The sequence below is a fragment of the Cnephaeus nilssonii genome, assembly GCF_951640355.1.
Source record: "Cnephaeus nilssonii genome assembly, chromosome: 13".
Classification (NCBI taxonomy): Eukaryota; Metazoa; Chordata; class Mammalia; order Chiroptera; family Vespertilionidae; genus Cnephaeus; species Cnephaeus nilssonii.
In genome coordinates, this window is record NC_137084.1 from 69,251,184 (window position 1) to 69,261,642 (window position 10,459).

General features: G+C 41.3%; 1 pseudogene across 1 annotated transcript; it reads right to left on the minus strand.

Moving 5' to 3' along the window:
• Positions 1–6,783: 6,783 nt before the first annotated feature.
• Positions 6,784–7,526, minus strand: LOC307110194 (mitochondrial inner membrane protease subunit 1-like; annotated as a pseudogene). Its single transcript has one exon. The product of its transcript is annotated as a mitochondrial inner membrane protease subunit 1-like (transcript).
• Positions 7,527–10,459: the final 2,933 nt, after the last annotated feature.

Consider the following 10,459-nt stretch of genomic DNA (forward strand, 5'->3'; position numbering starts at 1 on the left):
TTACCCTGTAGTGCCTTTACAGTGGGATGTAAAGTAGAGGTAAATCACTGAATGAATTGATAAAAGCAAATGATTCTTATAATATTATTTCCAATGACATCCTTAATTCCATTCTGGAGATAGGTTAGACAGGTGAAGTCAAGGAGGGTGGGCATTTATTATGTTGACTAAGCATGTTTACTTGATCATCTTTTTTTAAAAAAAATAGATTTTTATTGATTTCAGAGAGGAAGGGAGAGGGAGAGAGAGAGAGAAACATTAATGATGAGAATCATTGATTGGCTGCCTCCTACACACACCCCCTACTGGGGATTGAGCCTGCAACCCAAGCATGTGGCCTTGACCAGAATTGAACCTGGGACCCTTCAGTCTGCAGGCCGACACTCTATCCACTGAGCCAAACCAGCTAGGGCTTGATAATCTTTTAAAATAGAGATCTGGTAGCCACAGTGAGAGTGGCTTATTTTATTCATTTTTCCGTGTCTTCCTTTCTCCCACTGTTTTTTTGTTTGTTTGTTGTTGTTTTTTTTGGTCACTGCTACTAATAGAGGAGATCTATACTTAATCTAAGCTTTCTGTTGCTCATTTTAAAAAGAAAGCCAGGGCAATATGAAAAAGAATACTGTTGTAAATTTCATAAACACTATAGCAGAGGGCAATTAGATTTTACTTTAACGGTGTAATATTTAATTAAATAATTCTTGCAGCCAACTAATATTGCTTGAGCACCTACTATATGCCTAGGCCTGGGCCAGGTGATAGGGAGAGAGTGATGAATGAAAATACATCTCACATGGGGAGTCAGACCATAAGAAAACAATTCACAAGGATCTAAGCAGCGGTACATATACAGACAGTTCTGAGAATGTGTGCCTTGACCTGGGCAAGAGGTCAGGGAAGGTTTTCCTGAGGAATTGACTTTGAGCTCAAAGATTAAACAATAGCACAGTCTGTTCTGCCACTAGGACCCATATTTCTGTAAGTCAAAGTGGCGCATGCATGATTGGTAAACCGGAGAACAGTATAAAGCCAAAGTCACACGCTTTGCTGGTGTAGATTTCCCCCGGCATGTTAAGTGTAAACAACTAATGCAGTTGAAGGCAAAATCCACTCACAGGGCTGAACACAGCACAGTGTGGGAGGATCCAGTACGGCTCATGCTACCCGTTCACCTTGTTACTCCTCCCCAGTCTGAACACACGGTACGCTTTATCTTAGAAGTACTCATTGTGGGGTTCTTTTGCCCTGGTGTCTCTATAAAGCCAGAAACTCCAAGCCCTCTTCACCTCCTTTCATCATAAAAACTTCACCTTTTAGGGAAATCCCCATATTTACCAGGTATAATAGCATTTATTTATTTAGAATGTAATGTATTTTTAATGGGACTAGGATTTTCTATTGAGGTTATTATTGTTTGTTTTTTGTTGCTCATATCAGGACATTGCATAGATTTTTAATTGTTTGAACCTCAAAAGGTCCCCACATGCTCCTTCCCAGTCAGTCCTCCATACCCCATTCCCAAGCAACCATTTATCTCCTTTGGATCACGGTAGAGCAGATTTTTCTTCTCTACAGTTTATGTTAAGCAGCTCTTAAGCAGCAGCATCCACTGCAGGGCTAGTCATCCAAGTCTATGCAGGGCTTGTCTGGATGACTAGTCCTGCATAGACTTGCCACTAGGGAGACATGAACAGAAATGGATCCAGACTCACAGCACAGTCGGTAGCATGAGCGTTGTGTTTGCATTGATTCCCCGTGGCCCTCAAGACCTGTGGGGTGATGTGGAGGAGGGCCCAGGAGCTTATGCACACAGGGGATCTGTGTCTCGGCTGAGAAACACTGAGCCCAAGAATCCCCTCGTGTTAAAAAGGGATGGCGGACATACAAACCTGTCTATGCTCGATTATGAACATAGTGAATTTTATATTTTGGGTGCTAGATTTCATTGTATTTCTTTAAACAGTGTTGGGCTTTGTTTTAGCATGCCAATAAGTTATATGCAGGTTAGACCAAGGCTTGCTTTTAAACCTGTAAAGTAGCTTTATTTTTCTGTGATTAATATTGTTCCCCTACAAGGTATGACCTCTCTGGCATCTTGACCAAATGCTCTTTGTATCCATCAGCTTGTCTTTACTTGGCTGTTGGGAATGTGAGAGATTCCCAGTTCTGCGTGAACTCTGGTACTTGTCTGGCTTCATAGTTGCCAGGTAATTAATTACTCTTTCCCCAGAAGTTAATTTTTCCTGGCCGTGTGGAGTTTTCATCCTGTGCACATGAAGATTGGTAATGGGGAGCCTGTGTATGCACTGAAGTTTATTCGGAGTAATCTGTTTTCAGAGCTAAAACTGTTTCAATCATAAAACCTCATTTTATTTCATCCTTTACCTGGAGACCCATGAAGAAGCCTCCTGCAATGATTGACATGATCAGTTCTTTCATGCTAAAAAAATTCCTCCTGTAATTTGAATTTCACCTTAGCTACATTTTCCCCAACCTCTTTTTTTTCTTGGCGTATACCTTCAAACAGAAAAAAGACAGCAAGACATTCAAGACAAATAAAGAAAGAAAAATGATAAGAAGAGAAGGGACCTGGTAAGTAAGAAAAGCAAGTAAGGTTATGTACATTTTTTTCCTCTGAGAACTGACTTAGAATTATATTGCCTAAGTTTTCAAATACCATGTCCCATTATAATTCGTATCCAAATAGCTTTTATTTCCTCTTTGAGTCAAGAGCTCCTTAAACAAGTATTTTTCTTCTTCTTTCTCTATCCCGCCTTTCTTCCTTTCTGTTTTTCTTTGTAAAATTTCCAACTAATTGGAATCTTAGTGTGTTTTTTTTAATGATTAATTCTAATTTTGTTTTGCATTGTGGTCAGATAAGGTCTGTACCATTTCAACAGTTTGAAATTGTTGAGACTTATGTTGTTACCTAATATATGGTTAGATTTTAAAAGTATTCCACAGAAGCTTGAAAAGGAGGTGTACTCCCTGTTTATTTGGCATTTATAAAGATATTAAAATAATTTTACTATTTTTGATTATTTTTTTTACCTAATCTTTTTGAAATGCAATAATTAGGTTAATTTATTCACATCTAAAGTAATTTAATTTTAAACTTTTAAACTATATAATGGCATGTTATTTGGCACATGACATTTGTGATAGAAAATATTCATTGTGAATTTTCACTTCTTAACAAGGTGACTATTATTTTTATGCTTTTTTTCTTTGATTTCTACTTTGATGTTGTAACTAATTTTTTTGTTTTTGTTTTTGCAGTGAATATTAGCATAACATATATTTATTCTGCCTTTTATCTTAACTTTTCTGAGTCACTTTATTTTGAGTATATTGCTTATAGATAAAATAGAGTTGGATTTTGGTGTTTTTTTTTTTTTTTACCTAATTAAGAGTCTTTCCTTTTAATAGCTGAGATTATTTCCTCAATACTTATTTATTTATTTATTTATTTATTTATTTATTTATTTATATGTTTTTATTGATCTTAGAGAGAGAGGAAGGGATAGGGAGAGACAGAAACATCAATCTATGCACCCCAACTGGGGATCAAACTTGAAACCTGGGTATGTGTCCTGACCAGGGGTCGAACAGCCACCTTTTGGTGTACTGGATGACACCCAACCAACTGAAGCACACTTGCCAGGGCCTTTACCCTTTATTTTGATAACATGTTTATAATTTATTTTATCTCACTTCATGTTTTCTGCCTTGTCTTTTTCATTTATTCTCTATCTTGCTATAGCATCTGTGGTTTTCCTTCTTTTAATTTCAGTTATTTTGTGTATTAAAGACATATTTAGTTTTACTAATGATTTCTTTTAAGTCTTTAGGTCCAAACTTTCTCAAGTTGTTAATATGAAATAGTATTTAATGACTGTCACCTATTAAGAAAAATAATTTGTTAGGGATATTATTTTTCCATTTCTCAAGCTTTTGTTTGTGTACTCTGGGAGTTTTTCCTAGGTAATTATTAGATTGTTAAAACATGATTCTTTTTAAATTTATTATCTTTTCTTTCAAGAATTACATTTGCACCTTGTTTTATAATCTTATTTGCCAAGTCATTTTGATTTGGCTATGTGTCTTAATTCATGTGTCTGGGCCTTTCATACCACTGCATCTCTCCATCTATGACACTTACATTTGCACCTCCTCCTTGCTGCTGGTACATATCCTCAAGTTATTTCTCTAAGTAGAGTGTATGGGTTGTACACTTCCTGAAGATTTTGCAAATATGATAAGATTTTTTTTGTTACTTCTAGATGAAAAGGACACTTTACTGAATTACGGAACTCATGAATCATGGCTATTTCTCTTAAAAAATAATATGACTCCCTTTTCTTTTGGCATTTAATGTTGCAGGGAAGATGTCTGATTTCAGCCTGTTTCTCAAAAAATTTCTTTCATAGATTACCTGAAGTGTTGGTTGTTGTTGGATAATGTTACAAGTTCCATCATTCAGCAGCCTGAATAGGGTAGGAAGGGAACTGGGGTCACATGTGAGTAGGTTGGGGTGTATCTACACATTTTCACAGAAGTTGTGTTTCTACTCTTTGTTGAAATTGTTGCACCAGAAGCCAGATTCTTTTACAGTTAGTTTTTTGTTCAGCCTGTGCTCTACTCCAAGTACACAGGATGGGTATAGCTTTCTCTGGAATCTTCCCTGGGCCTTTTACCCACCAAACTGCAACAGTTACTTGTCATTGTGGAGAACTATCCCTCTACAATGTCCCAAATGATCTCTAATTTGGGCATGCATTTTCATATATCAGGAAGAAGTAGCCAGGTAGGTAGAATTTTGGATGAGAGGAAACTTGGAGCAAGCCGAGTCTAGTTCCACTAGAAAAAGTGCCTCCAGGAGGAGTGGTCTTTGTCTTTCTCATGGTTTTTTCCAGCTTTAGAGAGGGGCTGAGGGTCCAGCCTCCTTCCCCATGTTAAGAAAGTGCTTCTCCTCCTCAGAATGAGTCTGTGCTGCTTTTGAGACAATGGGTAGGCAGCAAGCTGAGTTGCCGTTGCTGGAAGGTTTTTTGTTGTGCCCACAGGTTTGTATTTTCTGCCCCGCCCCTGCAGCCTCTGAATCTGTCCCGTCCATTGTCCACCCTCACCTCTTCCCTCATTCCTCATTATCAGTGATTGCAGGTGAAATTTGTCAAGATTCGCTTTAACTTTCTTCCCACAGCACTGGAAATACCACTCCAGGGTAGGAACCAGAGTTGGCGCTTGGTGAGATCTTTCGATCTTGTTTCACCTTTACTTTACAGATCAGATCATCTTCCCTGTTTGTTGACAACCTGCCTGACTTTCAGCATTCAGGAAGTGTTTCTGGTATTTTACTTTTATGATTTTGTCTGTTTCTGGGAGGAGGATTTGTTACAGAATAGAAAGAATTTGTCCACCTGAGGCTAGCAGAGCCAAACACCAGACACGAAGAATGGCAATGGACAAGTATTGGTTATTGTAATATGGAGGGTGCCACCCAGAAGAACACCAAGCTAATGCCAAAAAGCCCAAACGTCTCAAAGGTCTGTAGATTACAGACTACAAAGTCCAAAATAATGAGACATGGGTTAAGGGTTTGGGTCGTGCTGAGAGCTGATTGGTTGGAGGTGAGGTAAGGGTGATGAATAATTTCTTTAGGTTTGGAGGACAGCTCTGAGGTCTGTTCCAGTGTACCTCTGGGGTCTAGTTTCATGAGAAAGTAGCCAGGGGGTCATTCCATCTTAGGACTCAGGAACTTAAATAACTTAGGTCAAGATGTTCTTTAGCCTCCTGGAGGTCTTGTGCTGATTTGAGTGTTCACTGATTCTTGGGGTTAAGGCTATGTCTCTGAGGGATATATATATGCTAGAGGCCTGGTGCACAAAATTCGTGCATGGGGGTGGGGTCCCCTCAGCTCAGCCTGCACCCTTCCCAATCCGGGACATCCCTCTCACAATCCTGCACCGCTGGCTCCTTAATCGCTCACCTGCCTGCCAGCCTGATCACCCCTAACTGCCCCCCCCGCCGGCCTGGTCACACCTTACTGCCCCCCCTGCCGGCCTGGTTGCCCCCAACTGCCCCCCCTTGCCAGCCTAGTTGCCCCTCACTGTCCTGCCTGCCAGCCTAATTGCCCCCAACTTCCCCCCCGCCGGCCTGGTTGCCCCTAACTTCCCCCCTTCCCGGCCTGGTTGCCCCCAACTGCCCCCCTGCCAGCCTAGTCGCCCCTCACTGCCCCACCTGCCAGCCTAATTGCCCCCAACTGTCCCCCTGCTGGCCTGGTTGCCTCTTATTGACCCTTCTGCTGGCCTGGTTGCCCCTCACGGCCCCCCACTGGCCTGGTCGCCCCACACAGCCTGCTGTTCAGTAATTTGGGCATCCCTCACTAACCCCCCTGCCAGCCTGGTCGCCCCATGCAACCTGCTTGTTCAGTCATTTGGTCATCCCTCACTAACCCTCCTGCTGGCCTGGTCGTAAGCAGTCATCTTGTGAGGGCATGATGGTCAATTTGCATATTACCTCTTTATTATATAGGATATGGTGGGGAGAGAGAGAGAGAGAGATATGATGTCTAGAGATAGGGTTTTAAACTAAATTTAATCAAGGTCTTAAAGACCCTCAGCTTCAGATTTGAAACTAGTTGTTCCTTCCCTAGAATTTAATATTACAGAGAAATTTTAATAAATTGTAGTTCATATTCTTCTTAAGAATTGGAAGGATTACTTTGCAAATTGGGTCTTTCTTTGGGTCACTCTCAGCATGTGGCTTAGCTCATTCATCTTACAATTAATCTATATTAACTTTCTTTGGACTTGTCCACCAAATTGTAGGTGCTCCTTTTTTATTGAATAGTAATTGTTTTCTTGGTAAATACATGCTTTCAGTGGCAATAATACAGTCTCCTGAATAGGAGATAATAATTAAATCAAAAGAATAATAATCAGAAAATCTGTGGCCATTAGAGTTGTCATGTAGAAATTCAAAATCATTCTAAAGCCAAATCTCAAAGAAGTATGTCCTCTTATTTATTAGTCCATGTGGAATAGGTACACAGTACCTGGAATTGTAGAATTCTCTAAGTTGTTACCTTCTAACCAAACATGATCTGTTGGCACATAACTATGACTTTTAAAGAAATCTGATGGACTATAATGATAAGAATTTTGTCTCTTTCCAAACCATTTACTCTTTTACAAATATTTGATTTTGGAACACTTGGGCTTTTTGCAATCACAATGTCACCTCTTTGGACACCTTAAAAATGTCAACTAAGATTTTCTGCAAAGACAATACTACCTGAATTTTGAATTTCAGGCTCCATTGATGGTCCAGAACACATAATAGACAATGTTACCAATGTATTCAAAAGCACATACATCCTATTGACTAGAATAGCCAATAAGTTGAAAAGTTTTTCCCAGAACACCATGAAGCAGAGTTCTGCATAGACTCTGCCACCATTGGCCATAATTCTGTTCTACAATACATTCAGTTTTGAGGATAGTTGCAGGGCTTCCAGAAAAAAGCATCCAAAGCATGTGTCAAAGCATATATTGGTGATTTCTGGCTTCAGGATTTCTCTGGCCTGAAAGAAGCCCAGGAGGCTCTCAGAAGAGGCAATACTTTTTTTGAGGCCTGTCATCCACATGCTCTACCTACAATAGTGCAAATTGTGGGTATTTGCCTAAGGGAAAGGAGAGTAAATGCAGCCAGTAGGGAGTTTGCAACCCTGATTATCCCTGGACCCCCTGAAGGCTGGCTGATGGCCTGCAGAGCAATCAAGTATTGTGATTGGCCTCCCTTCATGCTCTTAGCATCCCAGGCCTCACTTCCTACTCACTTACTGACACAGTTTATTTTGTAAATATCTCTGGAAAAGTATTATCTCTCTGACTTTCCTGTGTCCTTGAGGGTGCTACTGGGTATCTCCTTCCATCCATCAGGACTTGGTAAATACATGCTTTCTAACCAAAATCTTAAATATGGTGGGAAGATAAATCTATTGCAAATAATAATCTATACTAATAAAAGGGTAATATGCTAATTAGACCAGACATCTTCTGGACATCCATCCGGACATCCTCTGGACAAAGCCACAGTGGCAGGGGCCGAGGCAGAGGCGGTTAGGGGCGACCAGGCCAGCAGGGGAGGGCAGTTAGGAGCGATCAGGCCAACAGGGGAGCAGTTAGGGGCGATCAGGCAGGCAGGCAGGTGAATGGTTAGGAGCCAGTGGTCCAGGATTGCGATAGGGATGTCCGACTGTCGGTTTAGGCTCGATCCCAAAACTGGCAGTTGGACATCCCCCAAGGGGTCCCAGATTAGAGAGGTGCAGGCCGGGCTGAGGGACCCCTCCCTCCCTCCCCCCCCCCCCCCCCATCCCGTGCACTGGGCCTCTAGTATGTTATAATCCAAGAGCAAATATAAAATATTTTTGGGTTATCTTTGCTATTGTATTTATTGTTAGCACAGATGATGAGTTGACTCTAACAATGTTGACTTGTGCATTATGTCAATAACTAGAGGCCCAGTGCATGGATTTGTGCACTGGTGGGGTCCCTCGTCCTGGCCTGCAGGGATTGGGCTGAAACCAGCTCTCCGACATCCCCCAAGGGGTCCTGGATTGTGAGAGGGTGCAGGCCAGGCACGACTGGGGCTGGGAAGGGGCTGCGGGAGGTTGGCTGGCCAGGGAGGGACTGCCGGACTCCAGCAGCAAGCTAACCTACTGGTTGGAGCATCTGCCCCCCGGTGGTCAGTGCGTGTCATAGCTAATGGTCAAATGGTCAAATGACTGGTTGGACACTTAGCATATTAGGCTTTTATTATATAGGATTCCTCACCCCCTGATCCTTCACTAACTCTCTTGCTGAAACGATTTCATGTGCCAGCAGTCACATTTCACCTGCTTTCAACTTGGCATCTTAGCTGTCTTCTTGAGTGTTATTCAACCATTGCTACCAAATGACATTTAGATTTTGAATTATATATTTACATTATCTTTTTAAAGCATTAAATAAAAAAATGTAAATCAAATTTATTGGGGTAACATTGGATGGTAATCCTATATAATAAAAGCCCAATATGCTAAGTGTCCGGTCAACTGGTCAGCTGTTCAACCAATCAAAACATAATATGCTAATGATATGCTAAGGCTGCTCAACCGCTTGCTATGATGTGCACTGACCACCAGGGGGCAGACACTCTGATGGGTAGGTTAGCTTGCTGCTGGGGTCTGGCTGATTAGGACTGAGCGAGACAGGCCAGACACGCCCTGGAGCCTTCCTGCGGTCCCTTCCTGGCTGGCCAACCTCCCACGTCCTTCCCCGGCTCTGATCATGTACCGGTGGGGTCCCTCGGCCTGGCCTGCACCCTCTCTCAATCCGGGACCCCTCAGGGGATGTTGGAAAGTCAGTTTTGACCTAATCCCCACAGGCTAGGCCAAGAGACCCCACTGGTGCATGAATTCATGCAAGGGCCTTTAGTATTATATTAGTTTCAAGTGTATACTTTAAAATACATTTATCTGTATATTGCATTGTGTGCTTACCACAGGCTACTTCTGTCACGATTTATTTGACCCCATTTAATCTCTTCATCCCCCTGACCCACATTTTTTTCCTATAAAAATGTATGCATTCTAATTTATCTTTAAGAAATTAAGAGTGGTGTCCTAGTTTAGAACATTTCATTTTGTTCTGACATTTAGTAAGCTGTTAGAGAAAACTGATGACTGTAGCTTACAGTCTTCAAGTTACATCAGTTATTTAGTGAATTGAATGAGCATACATTAAGCTTATTTTTAGAATGTTCCTTCTTATAAATGTATTATGTATATCATAGAGACATAGCAGCCCCACTAGTGTGGTAAGTGAGCTTGTCACATATCATTCCCTTTGCAGGATCAGGTCTAATAGAAACTTAGAGCAGGAAGTAGGGACCACTGAAGAAAACTTCAAGTGATTAAAGCAGCAGTATTTATAAACCTCTGAGTCAGTCATGACTCAGCACTAAAGCACAGTGTGAAGGACACTGGTTAAAGCAACAGTGGTGTGAAATTAAAGCTGAGACCACTTGGGGTTTGTATCTGTGCATATTTGGCATCATGAGTAGGCAAAACATTTAGCACACCCTTTCCATTCCAGGTTTATTTGTAAACAAATTAAGAATCTTCCTCCGACCTTTTTTTTTTTTTTAATAATATAAATAGAAAAAAAGGTATTTTATCTAAGTTAATTTGAAATGAAAACCTGAAGTCTAATTCGATTTTTTAAAAACAGGACTAGCTTTCATGAGTACTGAATGCCAGACGCATTAAAACCATGAGCTGTGCCCTGACTGGTTTGGCTCAGTGGATAGAGCGTCGGCCTGCGGACTCAAGGGTCCCAGGTTTGATTCCAGTCAAGGGCATGCACCTTGTTTGCAGGCACATCCCCAGTAGGAGGTGTGCAGGAGGCAGCTGATAGAT